This window comes from Pseudophryne corroboree, chromosome 4 (genome assembly GCF_028390025.1).
Source record: "Pseudophryne corroboree isolate aPseCor3 chromosome 4, aPseCor3.hap2, whole genome shotgun sequence".
NCBI classification, from domain to species: domain Eukaryota; kingdom Metazoa; phylum Chordata; class Amphibia; order Anura; family Myobatrachidae; genus Pseudophryne; species Pseudophryne corroboree.
Genome location: NC_086447.1, coordinates 366,374,947 through 366,390,373, shown reverse-complemented (window position 1 = coordinate 366,390,373; position 15,427 = coordinate 366,374,947).

Below are 15,427 nucleotides of genomic sequence, written 5' to 3'. Positions count from 1 at the left end.
CCCCAGCATCCTCTAGGATGTAAGAAAAAATAGGATTTTAATTACCTACCGGTAAATCCTATTCTCGTAGTCCGTAGAGGATGCTGGGCACCCGTCCAGCGCTTTGCGATCCTGCAGTGGTTACTTGGTTCAGTACTGTTTTGTTACTTGGTGAAGTAATCTTGTTCAGCCATTGCTGAGTTTTCAAGCTGGTTAGCTTGGTTTGCCTTGTATGTGTGAGGTGGTGTGAATCTCGCCACTATCTGTGTAAAATCCTTCTCTCGAAGTTGTCCGTCTCCTTGGGCACAGTTTCTAGACTGAGTCTGGTATGAGGAGCATAGAGGGAGGAGCCAGAACACACTCACAAACTCCTAAAGTGCCAATGACTCTTAGTGGACCCGTCTATACCCCATGGTACTAATGTGGACCCCAGCATCCTCTACGGCAGGGGAGGGGAACCTTTATTCTACCAAGGGCCATTTGGATATTTATAAAATCCTTCGGGGGCCATACAAAAATGATCAACTTAAAAATTAGCCTGCCCCCAGTAGATATGCCCCCATTAGATATGACCCCTAGTAGCGCCGCTTACACACACACACACACACACACACACACACACACACACACACACACACACACACATTAAAAGAAAGAAAAAACACAATACTCACCAGTCCCGCTCCTGCTTCCGGACCTTTGCCCTCTGCTTGGCTGCCCGCTCCTCAGAACTACAGGAGAGATGTCATGACATCTCTCCCATAGCACCGCACAGGCACTCACGCACACTGCCGGAGCTCATGAGTGAGCTCCTACCTCTGGCTGCTGCTGAGGGGAAGAAGCCGGGGGCCCGCTAGTAACAAAATCTCAGCAGGCGCCCGGCATCTCCCTTGGTTAGGTGAGCCTGGGAGGGCCGGATCAAGTGGCTTTGAGGGCCTTATATGGCCCGCGGGCCTGAGGTTCCCCACTCCTGCTCATCGGACTACGAGAAAAGGATTTACTGGTAGGTAATTAAAATCCTATTTTAAGGTTTAATAATTGGCGTTTCTATAATGGGTGAAATGTGTGCGGTGCACACGGGCCATTGGGTCCAGGGGGCCCACACCCCACCCATTGCACCCATTTTAATACTTTTCTTTCCGGAGTCCAGCGCCGGGAGCTGTGATCACGATGGAAATCACAGCCAAAATGGCTGCCGCGCATGTTTCCGGAGACCTGCGCATGCGCAGTAGACTACAGCGCCATGCAGATGAGGGGGTCCACCCAGAGGTGCACACGGCCCCCTCCTCTGTAGAAACGCCCCTGGGTTTAAGGTTTCTGATAGTCACTTATATAGAACCACTTGTGAATAGAACACTATACATGAACAAGCCATGAAAACTACATTGTAGTATTAGTGCATTTTTATTAGCAAGTAGATCTTGCTAAGGGGCAGATGTACCAATTGTAGTGATGTGCACTGGAAATTTTTCGGGTTTTGTGTTTTGGTTTTGGATTCGGTTCCGAGGCCGTGTTTTGGATTCGGACGCGTTTTGGCAAAACCTCCCTGAAATTTTTTTGTCGGATTCGGGTGTGTTTTGGATTCGGGTGTTTTTTTACTAAAAACAGCTTAAATATCATAGAATTTGGGGGTCATTTTGATCCCATAGTATTATTAACCTCAATAACCATAATTTCCACTCATTTTCAGTCTATTCTGAACACCTCACACCTCACAATATTATTTTTAGTCCTAAAATTTGCACCGAGGTCGCTGGATGACTAAGCTAAGCGACCCAAGTGGCCGACACAAACACCTGGCACATCTAGGAGTGGCACTGCAGTGTCAGACAGGATGGCACTTCAAAAAAATAGTCCCCAAACAGCACATGATGCAAAGAAAAAAAGAGGCACAATGAGGTAGCTGTGTGACTAAGCTAAGCGACCCAAGTGGCCGACACAAACACCTGGCCCATCTAGGAGTGGCACTGCAGTGTCAGGCAGGATGGCAGATTTAAAAAATAGTCCCCAAACAGCACATGATGCAAAGAAAAAAAGAGGTGCACCAAGGTCGCTGGATGGCTAAGCTAAGCGACACAAGTGGCCGACACAAACACCTGGCCCATCTAGGAGTGGCACTGCAGGATGGCACTTCAAAAAAATAGTCCCCAAACAGCACATGATGCAAAGAAAAATGAAAGAAAAAAGAGGTGCAAGATGGAATTGTCCTTGGGCCCTCCCACCAAAAAAGAAGCAATCAATCTCTCCTTGCACAAACTGGCTCTACAGAGGCAAGATGTCCACCTCCTCCTCATCGTCCGATTCCTCACCCCTTTCACTGTGTACATCCCCCTCCTCACAGATTATTAATTCATCCCCACTGGAATCCACCATCTCAGGTCCCTGTGTACTTTCTGGAGGCAATTGCTGGTGAATGTCTCCACGGAGGAATTGATTAGAATTAATTTTGATGAACATCATCTTCTCCACATTTTCTGGAAGTAACCTCGTACGCCGATTGCTGACAAGGTGAGCGGCTGCACTAAACACTCTTTCGGAGTACACACTGGAGGGGGGGCAACTTAGGTAAATAAACCAAGTTTGTACAAGGGCCTCCAAATTACCTATTTTTCCTGCCAGTATACGTACGGACTGTCTGACGTGCCTACTTGGATGCGGTCACTCATATAATCCTCCACCATTCTTTCAATGGTGACAGAATCATATGCAGTGACAGTAGACGACATGTCAGTAATCGTTGGCAGGTCCTTCAGTCCGGACCAGATGTCAGCACTCGCTCCAGACTGCCCTGCATCACCGCCAGCGGGTGGGCTCGGAATTCTTAGCCTTTTCCTCGCAGCCCCAGTTGCGGGAGAATGTGAAGGAGGAGCTGTTCACGGGTCATGTTCCGCTTGACTTGACAATTTTCTCACCAGCAGGTCTTTGAACCTCTGCAGACTTGTGTCTGCCGGAAAGAGAGATACAACGTAGGTTTTAAATCTAGGATCGAGCACGGTGGCCAAAATGTAGTGCTCTGATTTCAACAGATTGACCACCCGTGAATCCTGGTTAAGCGAATTAAGGGCTCCATCCACAAGTCCCACATGCCTAGCGGAATCGCTCTGTTTTAGCTCCTCCTTCAATGTCTCCAGCTTCTTCTGTAAAAGCCTGATGAGGGGAATGACCTGACTCAGGCTGGCAGTGTCTGAACTGACTTCACGTGTGGCAAGTTCAAAGGGTTGCAGAACCTTGCACAACGTTGAAATCATTCTCCACTGCGCTTGAGTCAGGTGCATTCCCCCTCCTTTGCCTATATCGTGGGCAGATGTATAGGCTTGAATGGCCTTTTGTTGCTCCTCCATCCTCTGAAGCATATAGAGGGTTGAATTCCACCTTGTTACCACCTCTTGCTTCAGATGATGGCAGGGCAGGTTCAGGACTGTTTGCTGGTGCTCCAGTCTTCGGCACGCGGTGGATGAATGCCGAAAGTGGCCCGCAATTCTTCGGGCCACCGACAGCATCTCTTGCACGCCCCTGTCGTTTTTTAAATAATTCTGCACCACCAAATTCAATGTATGTGCAAAACATGGGACGTGCTGGAATTTGCCCAGATGTAATGCACGCACAATATTGGTGGCGTTGTCCGATGTCACAAATCCCCAGGAGAGTCCAATTGGGGTAATCCATTCTGCGATGATGTTCCTCAGTTTCCGTAAGAGGTTGTCAGCTGTGTGCCTTTTATGGAAAGCGGTGATACAAAGCGTAGCCTGCCTAGGAACGAGTTGGCGTTTGCGAGATGCTGCTACTGGTGCCGCCGCTGCTGTTCTTGCTGCGGGAGGCAATACATCTACCCAGTGGGCTGTCACAGTCATATAGTCCTGAGTCTGCCCTGCTCCACTTGTCCACATGTCCGTGGTTAAGTGGACATTGGGTACAACTGCATTTTTTAGAACACTGGTGACTCTTTTTCTGACGTCTGTGTACATTCTCGGTATCGCCTGCCTAGAGAAATGGAACCTAGATGGTCTTTGGTACCGGGGACACAGTACCTCAAGCAATTCTCTAGTTTCCTGTGAATTAACGGTGGATACCGGAAACACGTTTAACACCACCCAGGCTGCCAAGGCCTGAGTTATCCGCTTTGCAGCAGGATGACTGCTGTGATATTTCATCTTCCTCGCAAAGGACTGTTGGACAGTCAATTGCTTACTGGAAGTAGTACAAGTGGTCTTCCGACTTCCCCTCTGGGATGACGATCGACTCCCAGCAGCAACAACAGCAGCGCCAGCAGCAGTAGGCGTTACACTCAAGGATGCATCAGAGGAATCCCAGGCAGGAGAGGACTCGTCAGACTTGACAGTGACATGGCCTGCAGGACTATTGGCTTTCCTGTCTAAGGAGGAAATTGACCCTGAGGGAGTTGGTGGTGTGGTTTGCAGGAGCTTGGTTACAAGAGGAAGGGATTTAGTGGTCAGTGGACTGCTTCTGCTGTCATCCAAAGTTTTTGAACTTGTCACTGACTTCTGATGAATGCGGTCAAGGTGACGTATAAGGGAGGATGTTCCTAGGTGGTTAACGTCCTTACCCCTACTTATTACAGCTTGACAAAGGCAACACACGGCTTGACACCAGTTGTCCACATTTCTGTTGAAATAATTCCACACCGAAGAGGTGAGTTTTATTTTTATTTTGACCAGGCATGTCAATGGCCATATTCGTCCCACGGACAACAGGTGTCTCCATGGGTGCCTGACTTAAACAAACCACCTCACCATCAGAATCCTCCTTGTCAATTTCCTCCCCAGCGCCAGCAACACCCATATCCTCATCCCGGTGTACTTCAACAGTGACATCTTCAATTTGACTATCAGGAACTGGACTGCGGGTGCTCCTTCCAGCACTTGCAAGGGGCGTGCAAATGGTGGAAGGCGCAACCTCTTCCCGTCCAGTGTTGGGAAGGTCAGGCATCACAACCGACACAATTGGACTCTCCTTGGGGATTTGTGTTTTAGAATAACGCACAGTTCTTTGCTGTGCTTTTGCCATCTTAACTCTTTTAAGTTTTCTAGCAGGAGGATGAGTGCTTCCATCCTCAGGTGAAGCTGAACCACTAGCCTTGAACATAGGCCAGGGCCTCAGCCGTTCCTTGCCACTCCGTGTCGTAAATGGCACATTGGCAAGTTTACGCTTCTCCTCAGACGATTTTGATTTAGATTTTTGGGTCATTTTACTGAGCTTTATGCTTTTGGATTTTACATGCTCTCTACTATGACATTGGGCATCGGCCTTGGCAGACGACGTTGATGGCATTTCATTGTCTCGGCCATGACTAGTGGCAGCAGCTTCAGCACGAGGTGGAAGTGGATCTTGATCTTTCCCTATTTTACCCTCCACATTTTTGTTCTCCATTTTTTAATGTGTGGAATTATATGCCAGTAATATATCAATAGCAATGGCCTACTACTATATATACTGCGCACAACTGAAATGCACCACAGGTATGGATGGATAGTATACTCGACAACACAGAGGTAGGTAGAGCAGTGGCCTACTGTACCGTACTGCTATATAGTATATACTGGTGGTCAGAAAACTGTGCAAATCTGAAATGCACCACAGGTATGGATGGATAGTATACTTGATGACACAGAGGTAGGTAGAGCAGTGGCCTACTGTACCGTACTGCTATATATTATATACTGGTGGACAGCAAACTGTGCAAAACTGAAATGCACCACAGGTATGGATGGATAGTATACTTGACGACACAGAGGTAGGTAGAGCAGTGGTCTACTGTACCGTACTGCTATATAGTATATACTGGTGGTCAGCAAACTGTGCAAAACTGAAATGCACCACAGGTATGGATGGATAGTATACTTGACGACACAGAGGTAGGTAGAGTAGTGGCCTACTGTACCGTACTGCTATATATTATATACTGGTGGACAGCAAACTGTGCAAAACTGAAATGCACCACAGGTATGGATGGATAGTATACTTGACGAAACAGAGGTAGGTAGAGCAGTGGCCTACTGTACCATACTGCTATATATTATATACTGGTGGACAGCAAACTGTGCAAAACTGAAATGCACCACAGGTATGGATGGATAGTATACTTGACGACACAGAGGTAGGTAGAGCAGTGGCCTACTGTACCGTACTGTTATATAGTATATACTGGTGGTCAGCAAACTGTGCAAAACTGAAATGCACCACAGGTATGGATGGATAGTATACTTGACGACACAGAGGTAGGTAGAGCAGTGGCCTTCTGTACCATACTGCTATATAGTATATACTGGTGGTCAGAAAACTGTGCAAAACTGAAATGCACCACAGGTATGGATGGATAGTGTACTTTACGACACAGAGGTAGGTAGAGCAGTGGCCTTCTGTACCATACTGCTATATATTATATACTGGTGGACAGCAAACTGTGCAAAACTGAAATGCACCACAGGTATGGATGGATAGTATACTTGACGACACAGAGGTAGGTAAAGCAGTGGCCTACTGTACCGTACTGCTATATAGTATATACTGGTGGTCAGCAAACTGTGCAAAACTGAAATGCACCACAGGTATGGATGGATAGTATACTTGACGACACAGAGGTAGGTAGAGCAGTAGCCTTCTGTACCGTACTGCTATATAGTATATACTGGTGGTCAGCAAACTGTGCAAAACTTAAATGCACCACAGGTATGGATGGATAGTATACTTGACGACACAGAGGTGGGTAGAGCAGTGGCCTTCTATACCGTACTGCTATATAGTATATACTGGTGGTCAGCAAACTGTGCAAAACTGAAATACACCACTGGTATGGATGGATAGTATACTTGACGACACAGAGGTAGGTAGAGCAGTGGACTACTGTACCGTACTGCTATATATATAGTTATACTGGTGGTCAGCAAAATTCTGCACTGTCCTCCTACTATATACTACAATGAAGCACAGATATGGAGCGTTTTTCAGGCAGAGAACGTATAATACTGGTGGTCTCTGGTCACTGGTCAGCAAAACTCTGCACTGTCCTCCTACTATATAATACTGCTGGTCCCCAGTCCCCACAATAAAGCAATTAGCACACTGAGCACAGATATTTGCAGCACATTGAGCACAGTCAGATATGGAGCGTTTTTCAGGCAGAGAATGTAGATATTTGCACTTGCAGCACACTGAGCACAGATATTTGCAGCACACTGAGCACAGATATTTGCAGCACAATTTGCAGCCCACTGAACATAGAAACTGAGAGGACGCCAGCCACGTCCTCTCACGATCATCTCCAATGCACGAGTGAAAAATGGTGGCGACGCGCGGTTCCTTATATAGAATATGAATCTCGCGAGAATCCGACCGCGGGATGATGACGTTCGGGCGCGCTCGGGTTAACCGAGCAAGGCGGGAGGATCCGAGTTGCTCGGACCCGTGGAAAAAAAGGCGAAGTTCGAGCGGGTTCGGATCCCGAGGATCCGAACCCGCTCATCACTAACTAATTGTAGTGAAAATATGCTCATTCCGATATGAAATGGGCTTTAACAAGTAGTATTGTTCAAATTGTATGTTGTATCAATGTATATACTGTATGGGGAAAGTTATTTTCAAAACTGTATGGCAAATTGCGTTTCTGTAATTAACAGGTCAAGTGAATTTACTTACGAGATTGTATAGGAACTCTATGTTTACTGTAGACAGCAGGGGGGCCAGGTGTGAGCTATAAAGGACTTTGCTTCTACCTCGGTGATAGAAATTTCTCAAGGAGAGCATCTGGCCAGGCCATTCTCCTTCTTGCAAGTCCATAAAACTGCCCAGTATATTGGTAAATCACAGGTCTTAGGCTTTAAACAGAATGAAGCAAGTAATTAAATGACCCTGATGGTCTGGCAGGGAAAACCCTGTATTAAGAGCACACAAAAGACACATGGGCCACAATCAGTTCTGGTATTGAAAGTGTTAAATCCCAAGTGGCCGACACAAACACCTGGCCCATCTAGGAGTGGCACTGCAGTGTCAGACAGGATGGTAGAATTAAAAAATAGTCCCCAAACAGCACATGATGCAAAGAAAAAAAGAGGTGAACCAAGGTCGCTGGATGGCTAAGCTAAGCGACACAAGTGGCCGACACAAACACCTGGCCCATCTAGGAGTGGCACTGCAGTGTCAGGCAGGATGGCACTTCAAAAAAATAGTCCCCAAACAGCACATGATGCAAAGAAAAAAAGAGGCGCAATGAGGTAGCTGTGTGACTAAGATAAGCGACCCAAGTGGCCGACACAAACACCTGGCCCATCTAGGAGTGGCACTGCAGTGTAAGGCAGGATGGCACTTCAAAAAAATAGTCCCCAAACAGCACATGATGCAAAGTAAAAAAAAGAGGTGCACCAAGGTTGCTGGATGGCTAAGCTAAGCGACACAAGTGGCCGACACAAACACCTGGCCCATCTAGGAGTGGCACTGCAGTGTCAGGCAGGATGGCACTTCAAAAAAAATAGTCCACAAACAGCACATGATGCAAAGAAAAATGAAAGAAAAAAGAGGTGCAAGATGGAATTGTCCTTGGGCCCTCCCACCCACCCTTATGTTGTATAAACAGGACATGCACACTTTAACGAACCCATCATTTCAGCGACAGGGTCTGCCACACGACTGTGACTGAAATGACTGGTTAGTTTGGGCCCTCACCAAAAAAGAAGCAATCAATCTCTCCTTGCACAAACTGGCTCTACAGAGGCAAGATGTCCACCTCCTCCTCATCGTCCGATTCCTCACCCCTTTCACTGTGTACATCCCCCTTCTCACAGATTATTAATTCGTCCCCACTGGAATCCACCATCTCAGGTCCCTGTGTACTTTCTGGAGGCAATTGCTGGTGAATGTCTCCACGGAGGAATTGATTATAATTCATTTTGATGAACATCATCTTCTTCACATTTTCTGGAAGTAACCTCGTACGCCGATTGCTGACAAGGTGAGCTGCTGCACTAAACACTCTTTCGGAGTACACACTGCAGGGGGGGGGGCAACATAGGTAAAATAAAGCCAGTTTGTGCAAGGGCCTCCAAATTGCCTCTTTTTCCTGCCAGTATACGTACGGACTGTCTGATGTGCCTACTTGGATGCGGTCACTCATATAATACTCCACCATTCTTTCAATGGTGACAGAATCATATGCAGTGACAGTAGACGACATGTCAGTAATGGTTGGCAGGTCCTTCAGTCTGGACCAGATGTCAGCACTCGCTCCAGACTGCCCTGCATCACCGCCAGCGGGTGGGCTCGGAATTCTTAGCCTTTTCCTCGCAGCCCCAGTTGCGGGAGAATGTGAAGGAGGAGCTGTTGACGGGTCACGTTCCGCATGACTTGACAATTTTCTCACCAGCAGGTCTTTGAACCTCTGCAGACTTGTGTCTGCCGGAAAGAGAGATACAACGTAGGTTTTAAATCTAGGATCGAGCACGGTGGCCAAAATGTAGTGCTCTGATTTCAACAGATTGACCACCCGTGAATCCTGGTTAAGTGAATTAAGGGCTCCATCCACAAGTCCCACATGCCTAGCGGAATTGCTCTGTTTTAGCTCCTCCTTCAATGTCTCCAGCTTCTTCTGCAAAAGCCTGATGAGGGGAATGACCTGACTCAGGCTGGCAGTGTCTGAACTGACTTCACGTGTGGCAAGTTCAAAGGGTTGCAGAACCTTGCACAACGTTTAAATCATTCTCCACTGCGCTTGAGTCAGGTGCATTCCCCTTCCTTTGCCTATATCGTAGGCAGATGTATAGGCTTGAATGGCCTTTTGCTGCTCCTCCATACTCTGAAGCATATAGAGGGTTGAATTCCACCTCGTTACCACCTCTTGCTTCAGATGATGGCAGGGCAGGTTCAGGACTGTTTGCTGGTGCTCCAGACTTCGGCACGCGGTGGCTGAATGCCGAAAGTGGCCCGCAATTCTTCGGGCCACCGACAGCATCTCTTGCACGCCCCTGTCATTTTTTAAATAATTCTGCACCACCAAATTCAATGTATGTGCAAAACATGGGACGTGCTGAAATTTGCCCAGATGTAATGCACGCACAATATTGGTGGCGTTGTCCGATGTCACAAATCCCCAGGAGAGTCCAATTGGGGTAATCCATTCTGCGATGATGTTCCTCAGTTTCCGTAAGAGGTTGTCAGCTGTGTGCCTTTTATGGAAAGCGGTGATACAAAGCGTAGCCTGCCTAGGAACGAGTTGGCGTTTGCGAGATGCTGCTACTAGTGCCGCCGCTGCTGTTCTTGCTGCGGGAGGCAATACATCTACCCAGTGGGCTGTCACAGTCATATAGTCCTGAGTCTGCCCTGCTCCACTTGTCCACATGTCCGTGGTTAAGTGGACACTGGGTACAACTGCATTTTTTAGGACACTGGTGACTCTTTTTCTGACGTCTGTGTACATTCTCGGTATCACCTGCCTAGAGAAATGGAACCTAGATGGTATTTGGTACCGGGGACACAGTACCTCAAGCAATTCTCTAGTTTCCTGTGAATTAACGGTGGATACCGGAAACACGTTTAACACCGCCCAGGCTGCCAAGGCCTGAGCTATCCGCTTTGCAGCAGGATGACTGCTGTGATATTTCATCTTCCTCGCAAAGGACTGTTGGACAGTCAATTGCTTACTGGAAGTAGTACAAGTGGTCTTCCGACTTCCCCTCTGGGATGACGATCGACTCCCAGCAGCAACAACAGCAGCGCCAGCAGCAGTAGGCGTTACACTCAAGGATGCATCAGAGGAATCCCAGGCAGGAGAGTACTCGTCAGACTTGACAGTGACATGGCCTGCAGGACTATTGGCTTTCCTGTCTAAGGAGGAAATTGACACTGAGGGAGTTGGTGGTGTGGTTTGTAGGAGCTTGGTTACAAGAGGAAGGGATTTAGTGGTCAGTGGACTGCTTCCGCTGTCATCCAAAGTTTTTGAACTTGTCACTGACTTCTGATGAATGCGGTCCAGGTGACGTATAAGGGAGGATGTTCCTAGGTGGTTAACGTCCTTACCCCTACTTATTACAGCTTGACAAAGGCAACACACGGCTTGACACCAGTTGTCCGCATTTCTGTTGAAATAATTCCACACCGAAGAGGTGATTTTTTTTTGTATTTTGACCAGGCATGTCAATGGCCATATTTGTCCCACGGACAACAGGTGTCTCCCCGGGTGCCTGACTTAAACAAACCACCTCACCATCAGAATCCTCCTTGTCAATTTCCTCCCCAGCGCCAGCAACACCCATATCCTCATCCTGGTGTACTTCAACAGTGACATCTTCAATTTGACTATCAGGAACTGGACTGCGGGTGCTCCTTCCAGCACTTGCAGGGGGCGTGCAAATGGTGGAAGGCGCAACCTCTTCCCGTCCAGTGTTGGGAAGGTCAGGCATCGCAACCGACACAATTGGACTCTCCTTGGGGATTTGTGATTTAGAAGAACGCACAGTTCTTTGCTGTGCTTTTGCCATCTTAACTCTTTTAAGTTTTCTAGCAGGAGGATGAGTGCTTCCATCCTCAGGTGAAGCTGAACCACTAGCCTTGAACATAGGCCAGGGCCTCAGCCGTTCCTTGCCACTCCGTGTCATAAATGGCACATTGGCAAGTTTACGCTTCTCCTCAGATGATTTTGATTTAGATTTTTGGGTCATTTTACTGAGCTTTATTTTTTTGGATTTTACATGCGCTCTACTATGACATTGGGCATCGGCCTTGGCAGACGACGTTGATGGCATTTCATCGTCTCGGCCATGACTAGTGGCAGCAGCTTCAGCACGAGGTGGAAGTGGATCTTGATCTTTCCCTATTTTACCCTCCACATTTTTGTTCTCCATTTTTTAATGTGTGGAATTATATGCCAGTAATATACCAATGGCAATGGCCTACTACTATATATACTGCGCACAACTGAAATGCACCACAGGTATGGATGGATAGTACACTTGACGACACAGAGGTAGGTAGAGCAGTGGCCTACTGTACCGTACTGCTATATAGTATATACTGGTGGTCAGCAAACTGTGCAAAACTGAAATGCACAACAGGTATGGATGGATAGTATACTTGACGACACAGAGGTAGGTGGAGCAGTGGCCTACTGTACCGTACTTCTATATAGTATATACTGGTGGTCAGCAAACTGTGCAAAACTGAAATGCACCACAGGTATGGATGGATAGTATACTTGACGACACAGAGGTAGGTAGAGCAGTGGCCTACTGTACCGTACTGCTATATATTATATACTGGTGGACAGCAAACTGTGCAAAACTAAAATGCACCACAGGTATGGATGGATAGTATACTTGACGACACAGAGGTAGATAGAGCAGTGGCCTACTGTACCGTACTGCTATATAGTATATACTGGTGGTCAGCAAACTGTGCAAAACTGAAATGCACCACAGGTATGGATGGATAGTATACATGACGACACAGAGGTAGGTAGAGCAGTGGCCTACTGTACCATACTGCTATTTATTATATACTGGTGGACAGCATACTGTGCAAAACTGAAATGCACCACAGGTATGGATGGATAGTATACTTGACGACACAGAGGTAGGTAAAGCAGTGGCCTTCTGTACCGTACTGCTATATAGTATATACTGGTAGTCAGCAAACTGTGCAAAACTGAAATGCACCACAGGTATGGATGGATAGTATACTTGACGACACAGAGGTAGGTAGAGCAGTGGCCTTCTGTACCGTACTGCTATATAGTATATACTGGTGGTCTGCAAACTGTGCAAAACTGAAATGCACCACAGGTATGGATGGATAGTATACTTGACGACACAGAGGTAGGTAGAGCAGTGGACTACTGTACCGTACTGCTATATATATAGTTATACTGGTGGTCAGCAAAATTCTGCACTGTCCTCCTACTATATACTACAATGAAGCACAGATATGGAGCGTTTTTCAGGCAGAGAACGTATAATACTGGTGGTCACTGGTCAGCAAAACTCTGCACTGTCCTCCTACTATATAATACTGCTGGTCCCCAGTCTCCACAATAAAGCAATTAGCACACTGAGCACAGATATTTCCAGCACACTGAGCACAGTCAGATATGGAGCGTTTTTCAGGCAGAGAACGTAGATATTTGCACTTGCAGCACACTGAGCACAGATATTTGCAGCACAATTTGCAGCCCACTGAACATAGAAACTGAGAGGACGCCAGCCACGTCCTCTCACGATCATCTCCAATGCACGAGTGAAAAATGGCGGCGACGCGCGGCTCCTTATATAGAATACGAATCTCGCGAGAATCCGACCGCGGGATGATGACGTTTGGGCGCGCTCGGGTTAACCGAGCAAGGCGGGAGGATCCGAGTTGCTCGGACCTGTGAAAAAAAAGGTGAAGTTCGGGCGGGTTCGGATCCCGAGGATCCGAACCCGCTCATCACTAACTAATTGTAGTGATACTATGCTCATTCCGATATGAAATGGGCTTTAACAAATAGTATTGTTCAAATTGTATGTTGTATCAATGTATATACTGTATGGGGAAAGTTATTTTCAAAACTCTATGGCAAATTGCGTTTCTGTAATTAACAGGTTAAGTGAATTTACTTACTAGATTGTATAGGAACTCTATGTTTACTGTAGACAGCAGGGGGGCCAGGTGTGAGCTATAAAGGACTTTGCTTCTACCTCTGTGATAGAAATTTCTCAAGGAGAGCATCTGGCCAGGCCATTCTCCTTCTTGCAAGTCCATAAAACTGCCCAGTATATTGGTAAATCACAGGTCTTAGGCTTTAAACAGAATGAAGCAAGTAATTAAATGACCCTGATGGTCTGGCAGGGAAAACCCTGTATTAAGAGCACACAAAAGACACATGGGCCACAATCAGTTCTGGTATTGAAAGTGTTAAATCCCAAGGGTGTGTGTGTGCGCCAAGAAGCAGTTTTGATGGAAGGATATATATATGTGCCTGTAGCTGATTCATTTGTTATTCAGTTAAGGTAGCCGTATGGCGAAAATGTCTTTATTCTAAGCATTGTTTGATTCCAAAAGGTGATACTTGAACTGTTTTTATCCTCTTTATTTTCATTTAAATTGTCTGTATTCAGTGTGTATTTTTAAATAATTAAATACTCTTTGTAATTCTTTTTTTTGTAACTGTAAGATTAGAAATTCTGATATTCTGTGTTCTTAGGCCTACGGCCTTGTAAGCAAAGCATTATGGCCACTGTGTGAGGATTTGCTTCACAGAAACCCCTTAGTGCGGCAGGCCAATATATTTTATTGTTAGGATAATTTGCAAAACACCAATGTCACAACCACACAATTTGGAAGTAGTTCTGAGGGTGGGCACGTCCATGACATTGAGCCTTGGAAAGTGATGAAGTGAAAAGAAATAAAATACCAACCGATAAGCTACTAACTGCTACAACCCCGACACAAGAAAAAGAAAGCCGTTGTGTTGGTGTACTGAGTGTCACAAAGGGGCAACGGTGGCCGCCGCGCTTACCTCTCCGCTGTGTGCTCCATCGCTGGGCCAGTGATGTGTGTCAGCCGTCATGTGACCGCAGCGGCCAATAAGAACAGAGCAGGAAGTTTAAAGGGAGATGCTGGGCAAAGCTCCGGTGCCTGAGTATCGTCGCTTCACAGCTGTTCCCAGGCTCACGCTGCAGTTCCAGAAAGAGTGTTCCCTAGCTCTCCTTGTCCCAGTCTCCAGCAATGCAAGTGTGTTCCCAGTCTCCAGCAATGCAAGTGTGTTCCCAGTCTCCAGCAATGCAAGTGTGTTCCCAGTCTCCAGCAATGCAAGTGTGTTCCCAGTCTCCAGCATTGCAAGTGTGTTCCCAGTCTCCAGCAGTGCAAGTGTGTTCCCAGTCTCCAGCAGTGCAAGTGTGTTCCCAGTCTCCAGCAGTGCAAGTGTGTTCCCAGTCTCCAGAAATGCAAGTGTGTTCCCAGTCTCCAGAAATGCAAGTGTGTTCCCAGTCTCCAGAAATGCAAGTGTGTTCCCAGTCTCCAGAAATGCAAGTGTGTTCCCAGTCTCCAGCAATGCAAGTGTGTTCCCAGTCTCCAGCAATGCAAGTGTTTTCCCAGTCTCCAGCACTGCAAGTGTGTTTTCAATCTCCAGCATTATAAGTGTGTTCCCAGTTTCCAGCATTACAAGTGCATTCTCAGACTCCCAGCATTGCGAGTGCGATTTCAGTTCTCACTGACATACAGAGTTCTTCAGCATCGTTCTCAAATCATCATTCTTTTCTTCATATAGAGATCTTCAGCATTGTTCTCAAATCATCTTTCATTTCTTCATTCAGAGTTCTTCAGAACCGCTTTCAAGTCATCAGTCCTTCTTCATTCCATGATCCCAGCATCGTTCATTCATTATCACCTATTTCCTGCCATGGTTTCTGGCATTGTTCTCAAGTATCTATTATTAATAAAGCTGCATGAAGAAAACCTACATCCGTCTTTA